The sequence below is a fragment of the Pelophylax lessonae genome (assembly GCF_965119305.1).
Source record: "Pelophylax lessonae genome assembly, chromosome: 12".
In the NCBI taxonomy this organism is placed as follows: domain Eukaryota; kingdom Metazoa; phylum Chordata; class Amphibia; order Anura; family Ranidae; genus Pelophylax; species Pelophylax lessonae.
In genome coordinates, this window is record NC_138779.1 from 175,642,016 (window position 1) to 175,666,470 (window position 24,455).

Here is a 24,455-nt window from a genome sequence, read left to right on the forward strand (position 1 = left end):
AAATGGTGAAAATTGAACGTATGCAAATATGTAAATAACCACATTTCTCTAAAGATTTGAAGGTTTTCATTGTTCCCTTACAGCTTGTCAGAGTTTGTTAAAAAAAACACAAACCATATATTTTCTGAAAGCATAGGACCAGTAAAATAAAAGGAAGGTGCTACTGATTTTTAAGACCCCACGATATTTGCGCAAATGTTTACCAGAGCAAAAGTTTGCTAAAAATATACTAAAATCATTATTAGCAGACACAAACACAGCAAATTGTACTAAATTCCTGCTAAATTCCTACTAAATATCAAAGCCTAACCTGTATTGAGTTAATAAATAACAAATATTTTTAAATTTAAATTGCAAATTTCCGAAATGGTAAAAACTGAATGTACACAAAACTATAAATAACCAAATTTCTCTAAAAATCTGGAGGCTTTTATTTTTCACTTTTAGAGTTTTTAAAAGACCCCCCAAACTTTAAATTTTCTGAAAGAAAAGGATGCTTAGAATAAATGGAAGGTGCTACTGATTTTTAAGACCCCACGATATTTGCACAAATGTTTCCCAAAGTAATATTTTTGCCAAAAATGCAGTAAAATAATTACTAGCAGATACAAATACAGCCAATTTCACTAAATTCTTACTAAATATAAAATCTTAACCTGTATTGAGTTAATAATAAATAACAAATATTTGTACATTTTAAATTGCACCTTTTTGCAAGGTTGCAATCATTAATAGTGGATTCATACATGGCAAAATGTACAAAATTCCTGCTAAATTCCTACTAAATATAAAAGGTAAAACTGTAATAAAGTAATAAATACCAAATATTTGTACATTTTAAATTGCACTTTTTTTTGTGTAATGCTGAAAATTGAAGGTACACAAAACTGTAAATAAAACTGTAAATACAACTGTAAATAAAACTGTTAATAAAAACATTTTACTCTAAAAATCCAGAGGTTACCATTTTTTTACCTACAGCTTTCAGAATTTGAAACAACCCCCCAAACCAGAAATGTTCTGCTAAATTACTATTAAAGCATCCTTCTCATGTGGCAAACTAAAGTGGCATCCCTGTGAATCCCCGTGCATCTCCGTAAAGGTAGTCCTATTTATGTCAATTGGGATGCAACGGCTGCACAGGCATAGCCGCTGTTCCCAATCTGACATCCGTGTGGGTGTGGGTGTGGGTGTATGACCCCGAACGTATGATTGCCAGTGACACACACATACACACACTAAATACCTCCATTACTAGTATAGTGTCTAAATGGATCAATATCTGATCAGAACTATACTAGCGTCCCCCAAAATTTAGTGTTCCCAAAACATAGCGTTAGCAGGATCGGCCACAACACCTGCCTGCACCTGCGTTTAGCCCATCTGCCCATCCCATAGTTACATAGTTAGTGAGGTTGAAAAAAGACACCAGTCCATCCAGTTCAACCTATGATGTGTGTGTGTGTGTGTGTGTGTGTTTGCTGTTAACCGTACATTGTATACCCCTCTATGTTGTGGTCTTTAAGATGCCCATCTAATAGTTTTTTGAAACTATCAATGCTCCCTGCTGATACCACTGTTTGCGGAAGAGAATTCCACATCCTTACTGCTCTCACAGTGAAGAACCCCCTGCGTATTTTAAGGTTAAACCGCCTTTCCTCTAGTTTTACTGAGTGGCCACGTGTCTTATTGTATTTCCTTTCTCTGAATAGGTTTTTCCATATGCTAGGGTTGCCAGTACAATATTTGTACATTGATATCATATCCCCCCTCAATCGTCTCTTCTCCAGAGAGAATAAGTTCAGTGCTTGTAGTCTTTCCTCATAGCTGATGCCCTCCATTCCCCTAATTATTTTTGTTGCCCTTCTCTGGACTCTCTCCAGTTCCAGCACATCCTTCCTGAGGACCGGTGCCCAGAACTGGACAGCATACTCCAGATGTGGCCGGACCAGAGTCTTGTAGAGTGGGAGAATAATCTCTTTATTTCTGGAGTGAATCCCCTTTTTTATACATCCCAGTATTCTGTTGGCTTTGCTTGCAGCGGCTTGACATTGCATGCCACTGCCAAGCCTGTTGTCTACCAGTACCCCCAGATCCTTTTCCATCCTAGACCCACCCAGAGGTTCCCCCCTAGTGAGTAGCTTGCTTTCTGGTTTCTGGCACCCAAGTGCATTACTTTACATTTTTCAACATTAAACCTCATCTGCCCACCCCATAATTTTGTTCAGGTCCGCTTGTAAGGTTTCCACATCCTGCCCAGAAGATATTGGCCTGCTTAGTTTAGTATCATCTGCAAATACTGAGATTTTACTCGATATCCCCTCCTCTAGATCATTTATTAATAAATGAAACAGGATTGGCCCCAGGACAGAACCCTGGGGGACCCCGCTTTCCACACCCGCCCAATCCGAGTACTCCCCATTAATCATCACCCTTTGCAACCTCCCCTGGAGCCAGTTCTCTATCCAGGTACTCACCTTATGGTCCATACCTACCTTCCTTAGTTTGAACAGTAAGCGTTTGTGGGGAACGGTGTCAAAGGCCTTTGCGAAGTCCAGGTACACCACATCCACAGGCTTACCTTTATCTAGGTGGCAGCTCACTTCATCATAGAAGGTTAATAGATTGGTTTGGCAAGAACGATTCTTCATGAATCAATGCTGATTACCACTAATAATACCGTTTTCATTACTAAAGTCTTGTATGTGGTCCCTTAACATCCCCTCCAAAATCTTGCAGACTACTGATGTTAGGCTGACCGGCCTATAGTTACCCGGGATATATCTTGGCGCCTTTTTAAATATTGGTACCATGTTGGCTTTTTTCCAATCAGCTGGCACCATACCGTCTGTAAACTATCCTTAAAGATCAAGAATAATGGTCTGGCAATCACCTGGCTGAGCTCTTTAAGAACCCTCGGCCATCCGGTCCCAGTGATTTATTTATGTTAAGTTTCTCTAGTTTAGTTCTAAGTCTATCTTCTGTTAGCCATGACGGTATTTCCTGAGGTGTGTTGTTTAGTTTGGCCTTACAAGCTGGGTTAGTGTAGCCCCCCAATTCTTTTGTAAAGACTGAAGAGAAGAAATTATTTAACACTACCGCCTTTTCCCTGTCCTCTGTGGCCAAAACTCCCTTATCGTCTTTTATGGGGCCAATGTGTTCTGGCCTCGCTTTATTTATTGAGGTTATTTTTACTCTCTTCCGCTATATGTCTCTCGTGTTCTTTTTTAGCCTCCCTGATTTCGTATTTGAATTTCTTATTACACTCTTTGTAATGCTTGAATGCTGCCAATGACCCCTCAGTCTTGTATTTTTTGAAGGCCTTTCCTTTAGCATTAATATGCATCTTTATGTTGGAGTTTAGCCACCCAGGGTTTAGTTTTGCTCTTTTAAATGTATTTCCCTTTGGAATGCACTGGTCAATCCCTTTGTTAAGTATGCTTTTGAAGCACTCCCATTTTTCCTCCGTGTTCTTTGTTCCCGGGGTTCTATCCCATTTGATATTTTCTAGCAGAGAGCGCAGTTTTGGGAAATTGGCTCTTTTGAAATTCAGTGTCCTTTTATTGCCCTTGTGTTTACTATTACTAAAATAAATACTGAAACTAATTGACCTATGGTCACTGTTTCCTAAGTTGTCCCGTATTTCTATATCCGTGAGCAGGTCTGTATTGTTGGTAATCAGTAGGTCAAGTACCACATTGTTTCTTGTCGGTGCATTCACCATCTGACCCAGGAAATTGTCCTGCAAAACATTTAGGAACTCCCGAGCCTTGGATGAATGCGCGGTTCCTTCTGCCCAGTCTATATCTGGATAATTAAAGTCCCCCATTATAAGGACATTTCCCATCCTTGCTGCCAATCCTATCTGTAAAAGGAGGTCTGCCTCCCCCTCCTCCCTCTGGTTGGGGGGCCTATAGCATACGCCCAATATTACCTTCCCCACAGTGCCTTCCCTTTGAAGTTCTACCCATAGGGATTCTGCCTCGTCCATAGCTCCATTAATAATATCATCCCTCATATTTACCTGTACACTGTTCTTAATATACAGACTTACCCCTCCCGCTTTTTTACCCTCTGCGATAAAGGGAATACCCCTGAATGGTCGCCATCCAGTCATGAGAGCTGTCAAACCAAGTCTCTGTTATCCCCACAAAATCTAAGTCCTCCTCAAACATTAGCAGCTACAGCTCTCCCATCTTGTTAGCCAGGCTTCTGGCATTGGTATACAAGGCTCGTAATTTTGACTGGTTACATATATCCTCATTTGATGTTTTTAGGCTGCTTTCTTGATTTTTCCCCATACCCCCCTGGGTTTAGGAGCTCCGAACACCCTACCGCTAATGTCCCCAATTCTGCCCTCCGAATCTTGCTTTCCACTGGCTAATTCTACATCTATACCCTCCCCCCATCACCTAGTTTAAAAGCCCCTCTAACCCAAAAGTGCAGTAATCAACAGATTACTCTCATTTCCAATAAACAACACACAAAACTGCAGCGTTAGTAGATTCAGGCCTGATCTCTGCTAGCACTAGCAGGTTTTTTTCGTAGCGATTCAAACAGTCCTCAATAACCAGGTGCTTTTTTATCTGTGAGTCACACTAGGTACCTGTAAATTTATTGGCCAAAATGTCAAATGAAAGGTACACTAGTGAAGAGGCCTACATGATGAGAGCGATGGGGAAGCCTCACTGTCAGAATCAGGCTCAGTATACAAACCTGTAGACAGCAGCGGCACCCTCATAGATAGCTCTGACGATGGAGTAGTGGTCCCTGCTAAGGTCAGGTGTACCCGACCCTGTTCTTCTGTTGCTGAGGTATAGCAATCGCAGGGTTCTCATATGCAGCAGAGTGTCGGTACTAGTGCCGCTCAACCTTCTGGTGAACTGGCAAGCACCAGCGGCCTAGTACATCCTGGTCATAGTCAAACCAGGACTGCAGTAACACTTGATGACGTTGGGAGTCCCATAGGTGCAGTTCAAGTTGGTGCGGTGGCTAGCCCAAATAGTGTCCCACAGCCACCAAGAATTCAAAGACAGGCCCGTAGAGCCCATAGTGTCCTTCCTGATGCACTGGCAAATTCTATTTGGGAGCCCACCACTTCTGCAGTGGCTGTATTTCCTCCTTTCACTGGCCAACCCGGAATTGAGGTGGAAACAGCCAATTTTACTTCCCTTGACTTTTACAGGCTGTTTTTCACAGAAAATCTGTACAAATCTATTGTGCACCAAAGCAATTTATTATGCTGATCAAGTATTCGCCGCAAATCCAAATTTGACCCTTGCCAGAGAATTTGCATGGAAACATCACTGTTTCTGAATTTAAAACATTTTTGGGCCTATCCCTCCTCATGGGCATTACTAAAAAATAATTAGTTGCAGTCACATCGGTCCACTGACCCAATTCACCATATGCCCGTGTTCTCTGCTGCCATGGCGAGTACGAGTAAATCCTGCGGTTCATGCACTTCAGTGACAATGGACTCTGTCATCCTCGGGGTGACCCTGGATATGACCGGCTCCACAAGATTCAGCCCCTCGTAAATCATTTCAACCAGAAGTTTGCAGCCTTGTATACGCCCTAACAAGCTGTCTGCGTTGATGAGTCCGCTTAGGTTTTCTGGCTGCCTTGCTTTCATACATTTTCTCTCCAGCAAGTGTGCCAGATATGTATAAGTTCTGTGACAGGGGAACAGGCTATACATGTAGTTTCCGGATTTACGAGGGCAAAGATAGCAATGTGGAACCCCCTAAATGCCCAGACTACATAGAGAGCAGCGGCAAGTTTGTTTGGGACTTGGTGTCACCCTTATTCGGAAAGGCGTAACATTTATATGGGGACAACTTCTATACAAACGTGCCACTTTTTGTCACCTTTCTGAATTTGCAATTGGCGCATGTGGCACAGTGTGACCTAATCGCCGGGGTTTACCCCAACGACTTGTAGATTCACGACTTAGATTGGGGGGAGAGAGCCTGCTTGAAGTCTAACAGCTTTCTTGTAGTGAAGTGGAGGGACACACGGAATGTTTTCGCTCTGTCCTCCATTCACACAGATACGACAGTCCAAATTGCAATGGCGACTGGTGTTGTTGAGAAGCCCTTCTGTGTCCACAAATACAACCTTAACATGGGAGGGATGGAATTCAATGACCAGATGATGGCACTCTACTTAATTGCCCATAAGGCCAGATGCTGGTACGAAAAAGTGTATGTATACTTATTTCAATTGGCTCTGCTTATGTGCTATACAAAGTGTCAGAACGAAGTGGATCCTTCCTAAAATTCCAGGAAGAAATCATCACAGCCTTTCCGTATCCTGAAGGTGGCCCAAATTCACAATCCAGATGCAGTGAGCCGGCTGCAGGAGAGGCATTTTCTGGATGTCCTCTCGAGTACCTCTACCCAAAGACACCCCCAAAGAAGATGTCATGTCTGTCAAAAACACGGATATAGGCGTGACAACCGCTATTTTTGTCTCTCCTGTCCTAGCCAACCTGGTCTCTGCATCGGGGACTGTTTCCGTCGCTACCACACGCTAGTAGATTGTTAGTATACGGTACAGCATGGCACACTTACACAGGGTCTCGAAAGATGTTAGATGGCGATTGCATTTTGAGAGACTCTAACCTGGAACGTTTTAAAGTTACAAAAAAAAGTGTAAAAAAAAAAGTTACAAAAAATAAAAAAGCCAAAAATAGTTGTCGTTTTATTGAGTTAATTTTCTGTTCTTGCTCTACTTTTCCACTCTCTTTACTTTTACTGTACCTTATAATATAGTGTTATTCTGTAATGTTTTATTGTTACTGTTTTTCATTGTTAACCTTTTTTTTTTTCTGCTTTTCAGATACCAGCATTCTATGCTATATTAATGTAATGTTTTATTGTTACTGTTTTATTGTTAACCATTGTTTGCCTTGCAGGTACGCCCATCAGCTGCCGCACTGATTCATACATTCGGACAGCAACAGCATTTTCTTTCAGCATATATGGAAATCAATGATGGTAGTGCTGTAGGAGGAAGCTTCACCACCGCAGTTAAAAAAAAGAGCATATATGGTGAAGCATAGGGGATGGGGGTGGACTCAGAGGGAGGATCTCACCTATGCTTCGCCATATATTTTTTAACACTTTTCTTGGCAGAGATTTCTTCATCTACTTCGATCAATGCGAATGGAGGAATCTGCTATGTTCTTTTTTTTCCTTCAGCCCATAGGCTGAATGAAAAAAAAAAGAACATTGCATTTATGCCCATCACTAGATATGGGTGGATGTTGGGAGGTCTAATGGTGGGCATACCACACATTTTCTGGCAGAGATTTCCCCATCCACATCGATTGATGTGAATGGAGGAATCTGTTAGGCTCTCTTTTTTGTTCAGCCCACAGGCTGCATGAAAAAATAACCCTACAATATATGCCCAACAAGGACCAGCAACGTACTATTACGTCACTGGACTTTGAGTGGTCATACCAGGATGATGCCTGCAGGTTTAGGCATCATCTTGGTATTGTTTTTTACAGCCAGCAGTTGGCTTACATGTAAAAGGGATCCTAGAAGATAATTAGCTGCTAGACTGCTTTTACAAGCAGTGGGAGAGGACTCCCCCCCCCCCTCCCACCGCCTTCCACGTTTTTCTCAGGCTCTCCTGTCCTACCAGGTAACCCAAGACTGCAGCCGGGGGTTTCATCAGCTGACCATAGAGCTGATTGGGAATATATAGAAGTGTTCAGATCTAGAGGTTTAGATGGATATTGCCGACATCCCTAAGAGCATGTAAATAAAATGGGGTTCCCCTTGGGTGCGGGACTTTAAAGGCAATAACCCATCACAAAAATAAACTAAAGTAATAAACAAGTATAAATTTATTCAATATAATAATAGTAACATAATGAAGAGAGATAAAAACAAGAGCAATTACAAATTGAATACATGTGGCTATAACATGACATAGTCATGGAAACTATTTTTTTTTTTGAGGAATTGGAATTATATATTTATTATAATGTGAAAAAAGGGATTTTTTTTAAATTGTAAACTATAAATTAATAAGACACTATATAGAGGGGTATTAAAAATTATTCAAAAAGCAATTTAGGTCAATGTCCGCATTTAATCCTAGCGGTTTTAATGTTTTTAACCTGTGTATCCAGAGTGTTTCATTCTGAGAGATAATTTTTCTCATGTCAAAACCTCTCCAATGCTTATATTCTCTATCTATTCCGCAAAACCATAACTGGGAGGGGTCCTGATTGTGATGTACCCTAAAATGATTTGACAAACTATAAACAATAAACAGACGGACAAGCCCATAGTGTGATACCTCAATGGCAGTTTATTAATATAAAGGTAAGGTATGCACTCACCCAAAAATAAATTATCAGAGCATAAAAGTACTGCAGTAAACCGGAGGTTCCTAGCGATACACCTTCCACCAAAAAGATGGCCTACCTCGAGCTTCCGGGTATGACGTGATTTTTGGGTGAGTGCATACCTTACCTTTATATTAATAAACTGCCATTGAGGTATCACACTATGGGCTTGTCCCGTCTGTTTATTGTTCTCCACTTTCTGAGAGACATCTTGTGAGGTATCCTGTGAGGGGTCTTGAGGGGAGCTTGTGCCGGTTCTAACCAGTGGCTTGGATATCCTGAAAGCAGCTTTGTTTGGGAAATAGGCTGGAGTAGTCCTGAACTACCCGATGCGCTTATCCCAACACCTTTTGGTAAGAGGCTGTGTATGGTGGTTGGGATCTCACTTGTTTGTCATCATCTGATTCACCTGGGTGGATGACCTCTGCAGTTTATTTGTTTTGAACTGTCCTTTGTGCACCCCTGACAACATTGGCTGAGAGGATTACCTTTTCAATTCATTTGTTTTGACTAGTGTTCCAATTCAGCTCTGATTGGACTGATGTATGATTTATGCCCATATATATGTGATACGTGACTGCCTTATTCATTCACTGTATACATATTTCTGTCATTGGTGTATGTGTAACATGCTGTATGCCTTACCGCAACTCCCTTTTGTTCCTATATCTACCCTTAACCTACCACAGTTAGGAGTGTGCTGCTTTGGTTTCTGAGGGGCGCGGGTTATATTTTCTTTTCATTATTGTATTTGTAGATTTCTAGATCTAGAAATTGGATCACATTCTTATCCATAGTACCGGTAAATTTAATGTGGTACTTGTTTTTGTTAATTCGTTGAAAGAAGTTGTTGAGGGATTCTTGCGATCCTTCCCATATGACCAAAATATCGTCGATAAATCGACGATAATATATCTGTTGATATTTTGTAGCATCTCTTCCCTCTTGTTGAAAATTATTATTATAATTTTATGCGATTTCCTCTTCCCCTTGCTCTTCCTCTACCCCTTCCTCTTCCTCTAAAGGGTTTGTATTGGGGTTGTTGATAAGGTTGATGAGGTACATATGGTGTTATATTAGAGTTCCTTTGTTCATATTCATAATTGTCTTGTGGTCTCTGGTATTCGGTATAGCTTGGGGTTGAGTACCGAATACCAGAGACCACAAGACAAATTATAATAATAATTTTCAACAAGAGGGAAGAGATGCTACAAAATATCAACAGTCTAGAGGAGGAGATAGACTATCACCATATGCAGATAACTACAGAAGCAATCAATATAACTATCCCCATCCCTTTGATGGACAAAGGCCAGGACCTTCAGGATATCATAGAGGAAGAGAACGACTCCCCTCTCATCAGGAAAATTACAGGAATAATCAATAGGATTACCCCCACCCTTCTGATGGACAAAAACCAGGACCCTCAGGACAATATGATTACCCCCACCCTTCTGACGGACAAAAACCAGGACCCTCGGGACAATACAAACACCAGGGGGAAGAGAGGGCTTGGAAAGACAATTATTGGGCCAACATGCGAGAAAATACAAGAAACTAGAATGCAGAGGAGGGAGAAAGAAAAAGGAAAAGGGACAATTAGAACAAGGAATATTTAATTTGACAGGAGTAGAACTCATTACATCAGAATTCAGAGTTCTACAAGAAGGCTTAAAATTTGCACCTGCCAAATCGTTGGACCATTTTGAAACTTTTATTGATCTAGAAAAATTTACTCTCAAACTTAATATAAAAAAAATTATTTGCAGAGCAACAAAAGAGAGGGATAATGGAAGAATATTCTGAGTTTCAACATACCCGATTATGGAATAAATCTGTGTTCAATCCAAATCAAGTCGAATACATACCAATACATACAATTATTTAGAAATGTTGTCCAGAAAGAAGTTCAATCATTAAAAAGAAAACCAAATAAAAGTACAAAACAAATATGGGATGGAATTAAAAGTTTGGAGAGAAGGAAAAATATTATCAGATCAGCAGATAAGGGGGGTGGACTGGTGATATTGAAGAAAGAGGATTATATAAAAGAGTTGGACCACATCGTTAATGCTCAAGACACCTATCTAAAATTACCAGGTAACCCAACAAATAAACTTAAAGCCAAAATGATAAAATGGATCAAAAAAGGGACATCAAAAGGTCTTCTAAACAAGAAAGAAGGTAGGTACCTGAATATCAAAGCACTGCGAATGCCGGTGATATACCAAATCTCAACGATCCATAAAAATTTGGAAAAGTCACCTGGAAGACCAGTCATTAGTGGCATAGGCTCGCTTTACGCCAGAATGGGAGAATATTTAGAAGTTTTTTTGCAACCAATAGCCGCCAATGGAAGATCTTTTTTGAAAGATACCAAGGACACTATTTAAACATTGGAAAACATCACCATTAATGATAACACAATATTAGCATCAATCGATGTAGAGTCTCTCTACACCAACATAAGACAAAAATATGCCTTAGAAGCAGGGAGATGGGCCTTTGAAAAATCCACAAATTTGCGTACTCCCCAGATAGAATTTTTGCTAGAAGGCTTAAACATGGCGATGACGAACCATCACTTCTGGTACAAAGGAGAATATTACAATCAAATAAAAGGCGTAGCCATGGGAGCTCAATATGCTCCAAGTGTGGCAAACATTTTTTTGGCTAAGTGGGAAGAAGAAGAGATCTACAAAAATAAACCGCAAGAACTAAAATAATATTGTCGATTTATCAACGATATTTTGGTCATATGGGAAGGATCGCAAGAATCTCTCAACAACTTCTTTCAACGAATTAATAAAAACAAGTACCACATTAAATTTACCGATACTATGGATAAGAATATGATCCAATTTCCTGATCTAGAAATCTACAAATACAATAATACCTTGAACACCAAAACCTTTTTCATTTAAGTAGACACTAATGTCTACATTTCCAAAAGAAGTTGTCACCACCCAGCATGGATACAAGCCATCCCTAAGGGACAATTCATGCGCATAAAAAAGGAACTGTACCAACCCAAACTATTATAACACTCAAACAAATAAACTGATTGAACGATTTAAGGAAAAAGGATACAAAGAAATTGAATTAAGAAATATACAAAGGAAAGTATCCGAAATGGAAAGGAAAGAACTTTTAACAACTAAGAAAAAAGAAACTATATCATTCGACTTGGCTTTTATCACAGGTTTTAATTCACAATATAGAGAGGTTGAAATCTGTATTAAAAAGAATTGGCAGATACTTTTAAGAGACGACACATTGAAAGGACTTCTTCCAAGAAAACCAAAATTTATTTATAAAAGAGTTCCAGGTCTATGAAATATTATATCTAAAAACGTACCTGATCCACCCAAGAGACCAAAAACCTTTCTAAAAAAAATGGGTTTTATAGAGGCAGTAGGTGCAAGGCCTGCAGAGCTAGCAAGCACAAAAAAAGAGCAGAATTAAAATTCTCATAGTCAGATCAAAGAGAATTTGAGATAAAGCAATTTATCACATGTGGCACAAAATTCGTCACATATATGTGTACTTGCCCTTGTGGACTGAAATATATAGGACGCACTACACGCACTTTAGCTATTAGAATGGGAGAACACGTAGATACTATACTTAAAGAATTTAGACAACATAGTTTGTCAAATCATTTTAGGGTACATCACAATCAGGACCACTCTGTCACGTACCTGGTGGGTGGAGCCTGAATATGCTGAGGAAGGCCTCTCTTACACCTCTGACTCGGGGGCCCCTGGTAGTGTAAACAGAAGGCGCGGGAGTACAGAGTCGCACGAGTGCCTGATGGCGTGCTGGTTGATGGCAGAGTAGGACGTCAGGTGGCCACAGAACTCCAGTGGAGAGAAAGCAGCGGGTGTGACTGGGAGCTTCCAGAAAATGACAGTAAGCAGAGTTAAACAAGCCGGGTCATACACAGGAAGAGCAGATCAGATGAAATCGGTGGTGCAGATGGATGGTCAAAGTCAAGCCGAGGTTGATGCAGGCAGGAGGCAGGGGTGGTCAAGAGCAAGCCCGGTCGGTATTTCACAGGTGGAGACAGGTAGCAGAAGCAGGAACAACAGGGGAAGCTGAAGACGAGACAGCACTGAACCTGTGTGCTGATCCAGCTTAAATAGTGCCCTTTCTTGATGAGAAGGGTGGAGCCGGGATTAGCCTGTGAGTTTTAACTCATCCTCTGCCAGAGCCTTCCTGACATGGCCCCCCCCCCAATGGGCAGCCTCCGGATGCCCAACTGGGCCATTCTTTCTGGGTGGGCCCGGTTGAAAGCCTGGATGAGTCTTCTGGCATGGATGTTTTCTTCAGGTTCCCAGGAATTGTCTTCGGGACCATACCCCTTCCATTTAATCAGGTACTGAACCTGATTCCTCATTTTCCTTCAATCCATAATTGCTTCGACCTCAAATTCCACTTCACTGTTCACAATCACTGGCTCGGGGGGACCTGTACTTCGCTTAGGAAAAGGATCAGGGATGGCGGGTTTTAGCAGGGTGACATGAAAAACTGAGTGGATTTTAAAGGAAGCTGGTAGTTCCAATTCATAAGCTACGTGGTTAATTCTCCTTTTTACTGGGAATGGTCCTACAAATTTAGGTCCCAGTTTCCTTGAAGGACAGGCTAATTTCAGGTTAACTGTGGATAACCATACCTGGTCACCAGGTTCCAGGATTAACTCCCCACGTCTCTTCCTGTCGAAAATTATTTTACTGTATTCCTGTGCCTTGGTAATTGCTTCCTGTAACCAGTGGCGTCGGCAGGGGGGGGGGGGGGGGGCTGACAGGGGCTATAGCCCCGAGTGTGCCCCCAAAAAGCCCTGGGTCTCCTGTGGATCGTTTCCAGTTATTAGCCCCGAGTGTCCACTGTCTGATATGCTCCTCCTCCTCTCCGTAGAGCCTCTACTGCCTGGCCTGCACTGCCACACTGGTTGCTAGTATCGCCTAGCAACCAGTGATGTCACTAATCACCTGACAGCAGGAGAGGCTCTCAAAGTGGAGGATTTCAAATTCCTCTCCTTGCCGCCCACATTGGCTCTGCCTCCACCCTCCTCTTCTGGCTGCAGCGCTGCTCAGCTGCGAGCCGAAGGAAGCGACGAGCCAGTGAAGCATGGGGGGGGGGGGAGGAGGAAGAAGGTGAGTGCCCGAGGGGGAGGGGAGAAGGAGGAAGAAGGTGAGTGCCTGTCAGGGAACTTCCCACAAGAGAGCTGGATCTTCCGCTCACACTAATGCAGCGACGCCCAGTGGCCTATTTAAACCAGCCTGCTCCAGCCATTAGTTGCTGGATGATCTTCAGCTTCCTGTTTCCTGCTTCCTGTGTTCCTGTTCCTGTTTACTTGGATTACTTGTTACCGACCCGGCTTGTCTCACCTGTCTTGTCTCTCCTCCTGGCTCCGACCATTGGCTTGTTTACCTACTCTGCTCCAGTCTGCTGTTCCCGTGTATGACCCCCGGCTTGCTTCTACGGACTCCTCTACTGCTTGATGAACTGTGTTTGACCCCTTGGCTTGACCTTGACCTCGCTCTTGTCGCACGCCTGGCTACCTCCTCCAGTCACCTTCAAGGCATCCTGCATTTCAGCACGCACTACGTGTCTACTACCACAGCAGTCACCTCTTCACCGGAGCTTGCCGCAGCTGGCGACCCCTGTTCCTTTGGGCACAGCATTCCCTGTCTCCACCTCCAGGGGTGCCTTGCACTTAGCCACAAGGGAAGCCCTCTCAGCACCTCAGCCTCTGATCAGGTACGTGATAGTATCATCCAGCCACAATATGTCAGAGGCCGACAGAGGTGCTTCCCAGCTCGAGGCTCTGTGCCAGCGAGTCGCAGCCCTCACTCAAGCAGTGACCAACCTACAGGACGGGTACTTCCAGTTGGAGGGTCGTTTACAGAACTTGGCAGTATCCTCCGCAACTACAGCTCCTCCTTCTGCAGGTCTTGCCTCAGCCTCACTGACTCCGGAGCATCACTCACCCACTCCTATGATGATGGCTCCTCCTCCTGAACCCAGGGTGCCCACTCCAGAGCGTTTTTCCGGTGATCGGAGGAAGTTCAGGGCCTTTAAGAATGCCTGTTCTCTCTACCTGGCTCTGCAACCTAGGACCTTCTCCCTGGATACAGTTAAAGTGGGATTTGTCATATCTCTGCTCTCCCATGAACCGCAGTCCTGGGCTCATCACCTGTTGGAACAAAAAAGTCCTGTCATCAACACTTTGGACACCTTTTTTGAAGCCATGGGCCAACTATATGATGACCCACAACGCAGGGGCCACTGCAGAGGCCACTCTCCATACCTTACAGCAAGGGAGGCGCCCTGCTGAAGACTACACTGTGGACTTCCGCAAATGTTTAGCGGATACTGAATGGAACGATGCCGCCCTCAGGTACCAGTACCGACTTGGCCTATCTGAGGCCCTCAAAGATGAGCTGGCACGAATAGAAAGCCCCACCAGTTTGGAGGGCCTCATTCAGCTCGCCATCCAACTGGACAGACGCCTGCGGGAGCGGCGATCTGAACGTGTTCAGTCCTTCTGGCCTTCCTGGATGCTGCCTAAGGTCCCAGTTGTCCCTGCACCTATTTCGGCCACACCAGCCTCCTCTGAAGGAGAACCTATGCAAATTGGCATGGTTCGTTCTGCCCTGACATCTGATGAGAGACTCCGCCGCAGGCGGGCTAACCTCTGCCTCTACTGTGGGGAGGCCGGACACTTTCTCCGCCACTGCGCAGTAAGTCTTCCCCACACAACTCCATGTATCAGCAAGTCTCAGGATCTTCCCTTACTCATCTTGTTCTCCATGTCTCCCTACAGGTAGTGAAAGGGGAGGTCCGACTTCCAGCAATAATTGACTCTGGGACATGTAGTTGCTTCATGGATGTAACCCTTGCCAAGGACTTCTGGATTCCTATTCAGACTAAAGAACTTAAACTCAAGGTCCAGTTGGCCAACGGTACCACTCCTCGATCCGGGCCTGTTACTCACGAGACGGTACCTATTCTTACCATTACTGACTCTGGCCATCAAGAGTTCCTGAAGTTTGATATTTTATGTTCCCCCATGTTCCCCATAATTCTGGGGATACCATGGTTGCAGGCACACAACCCACAGATAGACTGGATCCAAAGGGAGATCTCCTTTGGGTCCCCCTACTGCCTTCAGCACTGTCTGATGCCCAAACCTGTGTCTGCTTCCAGTTGCCTGACCGTTCAGCCAGTCTCTGACTCCAGCCAGGACGTTCCACCAGTTTACCATGCTTTCCTGGACGTCTTTGACAAAAAGAAGGCTGAGATACTACCACTTCATCGCCCCTACGACTGCCCTATCGAGCTATTACCTGGTGCAGAAGTTCCCTTTGGAAGGATTTTTCCACTTTCAGAGACTGAGCTTGAGGTGTTGCGCCAGTACATTGATGAAAACCTAAAGAAGGTATTCATCCACCCCTCATCTTCTCCAGCTGGCGCCGGAATTTTCTTTGTAGAAAAGAAAGATCATACCCTCAGTCCCTGTGTGGATTACAGAGAGCTCAATAAAATCACCATTAAAAACCGGTACCCTCTTCCGCTTGTTCCTGAGCTCTTTCAGAGGTTCCGTACCGCCGGGGTCTTTACTATATTGGACTTGCGTGGTGCCTACAACCTAGTACGCATTCGCGAGGGCGATGAATGGAAAACAGCCTTTCGAACACGTTTTGGGCATTTTGAGTATCTGGTTATGCCTTTTGGTCTATGTAATGCTCCAGCTACCTTTCAGCACTTCGTGAATAATATCTTTAGAGAATACCTGGATAACTTCATGATTGTGTACCTGGACGACATTCTTGTCTTCTCCTCTACCCTGGAACTACATAGAATCCATGTCAAGAAAGTGCTGTCCACACTAAGGGTACACGGACTCTATGCAAAAGCAGAGAAGTGTTCCTTTGAAAAGACTTCTATACAATTTTTGGGTCTGATCATTTCCATTGATGGGGTAGCCATGGACCCCCAGAAGGTATCTGCCATCCTGGAGTGGCCAGCTCCCACGGACAAAAAGGGCATTCAGAGGTTCGTAGGGTTTGCAAATTTCTATCGGAGGTTCATCAAGGACTTTTCTGGCATTATCGCCCGATTACCCAGCAAACCCGCCAACACTGCCGCTTCCAGTGGTCCCAAGAGGCTCAAGAGGCTTTTGATAAATTAAAGGTGTTATTTACTTCTGCCCCTGTCCTGCAGCATCCCGACCCCGCCCTGCCCTACTTACTGGAGGTTGATGCATCTGAAGTCGCCACAGGGGCCGTCCTATCTCAACGTCTGGGCCCTAAAGCACTATTGCATCCAGTGGCTTTCTTCTCCCGAAAGCTCTCTCAGCCGGAAAGGAACTATGATGTTGGGGATCGGGAACTGCTGGCCATCAAAGTCGCTCTGGAGGGTGCAGCGCACCCAATTATGATATTCACCGACCATAAGAACTTGGAGTATCTCAGATCTGCCAAACGCTTAAGACCACGTGTTAGGAACACTCCCTGTGTACACTGAAGTGCTGTCATGAATCTGCCAGTTAAGAGTTAACTTAGTGCAGACTAATTGCACTAATTGGCAAAAGGCTGGTCTATTTAAACACCACAGCAGCACTGAGCCATTGCTGTCTTGTCTGCAGCTTTACCTGTACTTCCTGATCCTGAACCTGCTGTTTCCTGTTGACTTCCTGATCGACCTCCCGGCTTGTCCACTACTTCGTCTGCTTGCTGCCCGCCCTGACCTTGGCTCGTTCCTGTGACCACTCTCCTGCCTTATCCTTGTCGGCTTATCTGCTTCTGATTCTGGACGTGTTCACCTCCTGGTGGGGCAACCCTGGGGACCGCGACCTGGTGTTAGCTTGCAGCGCAGTCTATCCCCACCACCAGGGGCTCTAGTGAAAACCAGCTAGCACTTAGACTCCGCACCTCAGACTAGCCCGTGTCTACCACCAGTGTGACCCGTCCGTGTTCCTGTTGTACCAGATCCCACGAGGCTACCTCTGCACGTCAGGCTCAGCCACCAGCACCATTACAGTACAAGACAGCCATGTCGGAGCCTGCAAGAGGGGCCTCTCCTCTGGACGAGATCTGCCAACACTTGGCAGCATTGTCGCAAACAGTCAAGTCGCTCCAGGACAGCTATGTGCACTTGGAGGAACGCATGCACTCTGTGACTAACCCGGGGATCCCTCCTGTTTCTTTGGTACCCCCAACTTCCACGACACCAACAGGTTCGGTCTCAGGACCCACAGTGGTGATGCTACCACCTGAACCCAGGGTTCCTACACCAGAGCGATTTTCAGGAGATCGGGACAAATTTAGGGCGTTCCGTAACGCATGCGAACTTTATTTCTCACTGCAGCCCCGGACTTTCTCCTTGGAAGCCACCAAGGTTGGATTTGTCATCTCCCTACTCTTGGATGAACCCCAGTCCTGGGCACACCGACTTCTTGAAGAGTGCAGCCCACACCTAGACTCCTTGTCTTCCTTTTTTGGTGCCATGGCTCAATTATACGATGATCCACAGCGCACTTCCACAGCGGAAGCTGCTTTTCATGCACTCCAGCAAGGCCGCAGAGCAGTAGAGGAGTACGTCTCGGATTTTAGACGGTGGAGTACTGATACCGAGTGGAACGACGCAGCGCTACGTCACCAGTTCCGCTCAGGCCTATCTGAGGGTCTGAAGGACGAGCTAGCCCGAGTTGGCATTCCAGACTCCCTAGAGGCATTGATTTCATTGGCTATCCAGATAGATCGCCGGCTTCGTGAGCGCCGTGCGGAAAGGTCTGCCCAGCACCCACGCCCGTTCTGGATGATGCCGCGGTTCGCAACTCCGGCTCATGTCACCTCCACCAGGCCCATTCCGGCCAACCTGGCTCCTGCTAACTTCACACCAGATGCCCCAGAACCCATGCAGGTTGGCGTTATGCGGTCTACCCTAACCGCTGAAGAACGACACCGCCGGCAAAAGAATAACCTCTGCCTATACTGTGGTGAAGCCGGCCATTACGTACGTTCTTGCCCAGCAAAGTTACGTAAGTTTCTCTCCATCTCTCCTTCAAGTTATCCAGCATCCGCTGCCAGTGCTACTCACTTAGCGCTCCCTGTTTCGTTTCAACTCCCGGGAGGTACAATACCAGTCACCGCAATTATTGATTCTGGAGCGTGCAGCTGTTTCATTGATCTCACGTTCGCCATCCAACAAGACATCCCTCTTCAAACCAAGACTCAAGGACTTTCCATTTTTCTTGCAGATGGGTCTCATATTAAGTCTGGACCTGTGACTCAGGAGACCCCTCCACTTCCTATGGTCACTTCTTCAGGTCACAAAGAGCTACTCAGCCTGGATGCTATTGCTTCCCCTTTATTTCCGGTTATCCTGGGATTGCCGTGGCTGCAGGCCCACAACCCGCAAATCGATTGGATGACAAGAACGATCAAATTTCAGTCTGATTACTGCATAAACTCCTGTTTACCGGTCTCTCTCAGCCCTGCCAGTACCCTGCTCTGTTTGGACTCTGACACAGATCTGCTTTCTGCTGTGCCTAAGCCTTATCATGGCTACCTGGACGTTTTTAGTAAACGGGGGGCCGAGACCCTTCCTCCTCATCGCACATACGACTGCCTGATCGAGTTACTTCCTGGGGCCGGGATTCCATTCGGTCGTATCTTCCCTTTGTCAGAACGGGAATTGGAGGCTCTGAAAGAATACGTGGATGAAAATCTAAAGAAGGGGTTCATTCGTCCATCGACATCCCCAGCAGGGGCAGGAATCTTCTTCGTGGAAAAAAAGGACCACTCTCTCCGCCCCTGTGTGGACTATCGGGAACTAAATAAGATCACGGTCAAGAACCGTTACCCTCTTCCCCTGGTACCAGAACTTTTCCAAAGACTGAGGTCAGCCTCCATTTTCACTAAGTTAGACTTACGTGGGGCCTATAATTTGGTCCGTATTCGTGAGGGGGATGAGTGGAAAACAGCGTTTCGCACCAGGTTTGGGCATTTTGAATATCTGGTGATGCCCTTCGGCCTGTGCAACGCCCCAGCAACCTTTAAACATTTTGTAAATGATATTTTCAGAGACTGGTTAGATATCTTTGTTATTGTCTACCTGGACGATATCTTGATTTTCTCTGCATCCCTGGATCAACATCGGGGACATGTCAAAAATGTCCTCGGCAGACTCCGCCAACACGGATTATATGCCAAGCCGGAGAAGTGCGACTTTGAATGCCAGAGTATTCAGTTCCTAGGTCTCATAATTTCCACTGAAGGAATTAAGATGGATCCCCAAAAGGTCTCAGCCATCTTGGACTGGCCACCCCCGTCAGACAAGAAGGGGGTCCAGCGCTTCGTAGGTTTTGCCAACTTTTACAGGAGATTTATTAAGGGATTCTCTGACATCATTTCCCCCATTACACAGCTCACGAAGCAGAATACCCAGTTCAATTGGCCTCCTGAAGCCCAGACTGCCTTTCTAACCTTGAAAAGGCTCTTTACAACTGCTCCCATCCTGAGTCACCCGAATCCTGCCCTTCCTTACCTTCTTGAAGTAGATGCATCAGAAGTGGCCGTGGGGGCAGTTATTTCGCAAAGGCAGGGTACTAAAGATCTCATACATCCTATAGCCTTCTTCTCTCGTAAACTTTCCCCAGCAGAAAGGAACTATGACGTTGGCGATCGAGAACTTCTGGCCATTAAGGCTGCCCTTGAGGAGTGGAGGTACTTGTTGGAAGGGGCAACGCATCCTATCCTCATCTTCACAGATCACAAGAATCTTGAGTATTTAAGAGCTGCTAAACGGCTGAGGCCACGTCAGGCACGTTGGGCATTGTTTTTCTCAAGATTTTCCTTCCATATTACCTACCGGCCGGGATCTAAAAATGTCAAGCCAGATGCGCTCTCCCGCATGTTTGATGATCCAAAGGAAGTGCCAGTACCCGACACCATCCTGTCCGCAGGTAATTTTTTGTTATTACAGACCAACCTGATGGCCCAAATAAAGCAAGCTTCTGCAAAGAATCTCTGTCTCCCTGAGGTGTCCCTGGTACCCAGAGATGGGTTATTATGGCTTAAAGACAAGATCTTTGTCCCTGAAGAGGTCCGAGTGACGGTTTTAGGGTTATGCCATGACCACCCTCTGGCGGGCCATTTTGGTACTCATAAGACCCTGGATCTATTACAACGAACATTTTGGTTGCCAGATCTGGAACAGAGTTGCAGGGAGTACGTGAAGTCTTGTACCGTCTGTACCCGGAGCAAGTCTGTAAGAAACAAGGCGTGGGGCCTGCTCAGGCCACTACCAGTCCCTGACAGGCCTTGGAAAATGGTCGCCATGGACTTCATAGTGGAGCTTCCCCCCTCAGAGGGCTGTTCCGCCATTTTTGTGGTCGTTGATCGTCTATCTAAGATGGCCCATTTCTTGCCCCTCAGGAATACGCCCACGGCCAAGGAGACTGCAGAAGTTTTTATTAAAGAGATCGTTAGGCTTCATGGGGTTCCTGCAAATATTGTTTCAGATAGAGGGGTCCAGTTTACCTCCCGCTTCTGGAAAGCCTTGTGCGACGCGTTGAAGATTGAGCTGTCCTTGTCTTCCGCCTACCATCCTCAGACTAATGGACAAACCGAAAGGACAAACCAGACGTTGGAACAGTATATCCGTTGTTTCACCACATTTGTCCAGGATGACTGGGTGGCCCTACTACCATTGGCAGAGTTTGCATACAACAATGCTAAACATTCTGCTACAGGGCAAGCTCCATTCTTCGCAAACTACGGTTTCCATCCGTCCTTCTTACCGGACGTTCCCGCTGAACCCACAGTTCCAGCAGTACAGGATATCATTAGCTTCCTCAACCGCAATTGTAAACTGCTGCAGGATGCTATAATAAGGGCACAAGCAGCCTCTAAAAAGATTTTTGACAGGAAGAGGAGAGGGGAACTAATCCTTCAACCAGGTGACCAGGTATGGCTATCTACATGCAACCTCCGCCTAGCCTGTCCCTCAAAGAAATTGGCACCCAAGTTTATTGGACCCTTCCCGGTCAAGAGGAAACTCAACGAGGTCTCATATGAATTACACTTACCTGATTCTCTTAGAATTCATCCGGTGTTTCATGTCTCCTTGTTAAAACCTACAGTCCCTAACTCCTTCCCGGGCAGAAGCTCGGAACCACCCGAACCTGTGATTGTCGATGGGGAGGAAGAATATGAGGTGGAAGCTATTTTGGATTGCAGGAGGAGGAGAGGTCAATTACAGTTTCTCATAAAGTGGAAAGGTTACGGCCTGGAAGAAAATTCCTGGGAACCGGAACGGAATATCCATGCTAAAGAACTGATCTATGCTTTCTTTCGCAGTCACCCACAAAAGAAAAACCTATTGGGCACCCGGAGGTTGCCCTTAAGGGGGGGGCAATGTTAGGAACACTCCCTGTGTACACTGAAGTGCTGTCATGAATCTGCCAGTTAAGAGTTAACTTAGTGCAGACTAATTGCACTAATTGGCAAAAGGCTGGCCTATTTAAACACCACAGCAGCACTGAGCCATTGCTGTCTTGTCTGCAGCTTTACCTGTACTTCCTGATCCTGAACCTGCTGTTTCCTGTTGACTTCCTGATCGACCTCCCGGCTTGTCCACTACTTCGTCTGCTTGCTGCCCGCCCTGACCTTGGCTCGTTCCTGTGACCACTCTCCTGCCTTATCCTTGTCGGCTTATCTGCTTCTGATTCTGGACGTGTTCACCTCCTGGTGGGGCAACCCTGGGGACCGCGACCTGGTGTTAGCTTGCAGCGCAGTCTATCCCCACCACCAGGGGCTCTAGTGAAAACCAGCTAGCACTTAGACTCCGCACCTCAGACTAGCCCGTGTCTACCACCAGTGTGACCCGTCCGTGTTCCTGTTGTACCAGATCCCACGAGGCTACCTCTGCACGTCAGGCTCAGCCACCAGCACCATTACACCACGACAGGCCAGGTGGGCCTTGTTTTTCTCAAGGTTTAATTTTCACCTCACCAATCGCCCAGGATCCAAGAATGGTAAAGCGGATGCTCTGTCACGAATGTTCCCTGAGACCCCAAATACTGCCACCCCCAGCACCATTTTGTCTCCCCAGAACTTTCTTCTTATCCAGCCTGATCTAAGGGCCACCCTGGAACAGGTTTCTGCCCGGTGCCCTGAGTCCGAAATCCCCACACTTAGAAGGCAGGAAGGTCTCTTGTGGCACAGGGATAAGATTTTTGTACCCGAGAGAGCCAGAGTCCAGGTTCTTAAAACGTTCCACGACCACCAGCTGGCTGGCCATTTTGGGGTCCGCAAGACATTAGAACTGATCCAACGTTCCTATTTGTGGCCCAACCTTAGGCAGGACTGCAAAGACTATGTAAGTTTTTGTACGACCTGTACCCGAAGTAAAGGAAGTCTCACACAGACTTGGGGCTTGCTAAGACCTCTGCCTGTTCCGGACCAGTCTTGGAGGATGTTGTCTATGGACTTTATTGTAGAACTGCCCCCTTCTGAAGGTTTTCTCCACTATCCTTGTAGTAGTAGACTGCTTATCAAAGATGGCACACTTCCTGCCTATGGTGGGCACTCCCTCAGCCATGGACACAGCACATATCTTCATCAAGGAGATTGTAAGGCTACACGGCGTACCAAACAGTATTGTCTCTGACAGGGGGGTACAATTCACCTCTCGATTCTGGAGGGCCCTCTGCAAGGCTTTGGATATCAAGATTTGCCTATCTTCTGCCTATCACCCCCAGAGCAATGGCCAAACGGAGAGAACAAATCAAATGTTGGAACAATACCTTTGTTGTTTTTCTTCCTTCTCACAGGATAATTGGGTGGCCTTACTGCCCTGCACAGAGTTTGCTTACAATAACTCATGCCACCACCAACCAATCCCCATTGTGGGCCAATTACGGCTTTCACCCCTCTTTTTTACCCAACTCTATACCAGAAGCAATGGTACCTGCGGTTCAGGATAGATTAACCTTTATCCAAGAGAACTACCTAACCCTCCAGGCAACCATGCGTAAAGCGCAGGAATATTACAAGAGGTCATATGACAAGAAGAGAAAGGAGAATCCAGCCTTGAAAGTGGGGGATGAAGTGTGGCTCTCCACGGCAAACCTCAAACTACCCTGCCCATCACAGAAGTTGGGTCCAAGGTACATTGGCCCTTTCAAAATCAAGAAGGAAATCAACCCTGTAGCCTTCGAACTTTCCTTACCGGATTCCTACAGGATCCATCCTGTTTTCCATATCTCCTTGCTCAAATCTGCCTCTTCTGTCCCTTTCTCAGGAAGGGGTGATCCACCTCCACCTCCCATCTCGGTGGGTGAGGAATTTAAGTATGAGGTAGAGGCCATCCTAGACTGCCGAAAGAGGGGAAGACAGGTCCAATACCTGATTAAGTGTAAAGGGTATTCACCTGAGGAAAGTTCGTGGGAGCCTGCAAATAATGTTCATGCCCCCAAACTTCTTAGAGAATTTTTCAACAAGCATCCTGAGAAGCAGGCCCAATTGGGCATCCGGAGGCTGCCCTTTGGGGGGGGCACTGTCAGGGAACTTCCCACAAGAGAGCTGGATCTTCCGCCCACACTAATGCAGCGACGCCCAGTGGCCTATTTAAACCAGCCTGCTCTAGCCATTAGTTGCTGGATGATCTTCAGCTTCCTGTTTCCTGCTTCCTGTGTTCCTGTTTACTTGGATTACTTGTTACCGACCCGGCTTGTCTCACCTGTCTTGTCTCTCCTCCTGGCTCTGACCATCGGCTTGTTTACCTACTCTGCTCCAGTCTGCTGTTCCCGTGTATGACCCCCGGCTTGCTCCTACGGACTCCTCTACTGCTTGATGAACTGTGTTTGACCCCTTGGCTTGACCTTGACCTCGCTCTTGTCGCACACCTGTATCATGTCCGCAGTCTCTGACCATCTCTTGCATCATGTCTGCGGTCTCTGACCATTTCTTGTATCACGTCCATAGTCTCTGACCATTTCTTGTATCATGTCCGCAGTGTTTGAAAATCTTTTGTATCATGTCCATGGTCTGTGACCATCTCTTGTATTTTATCC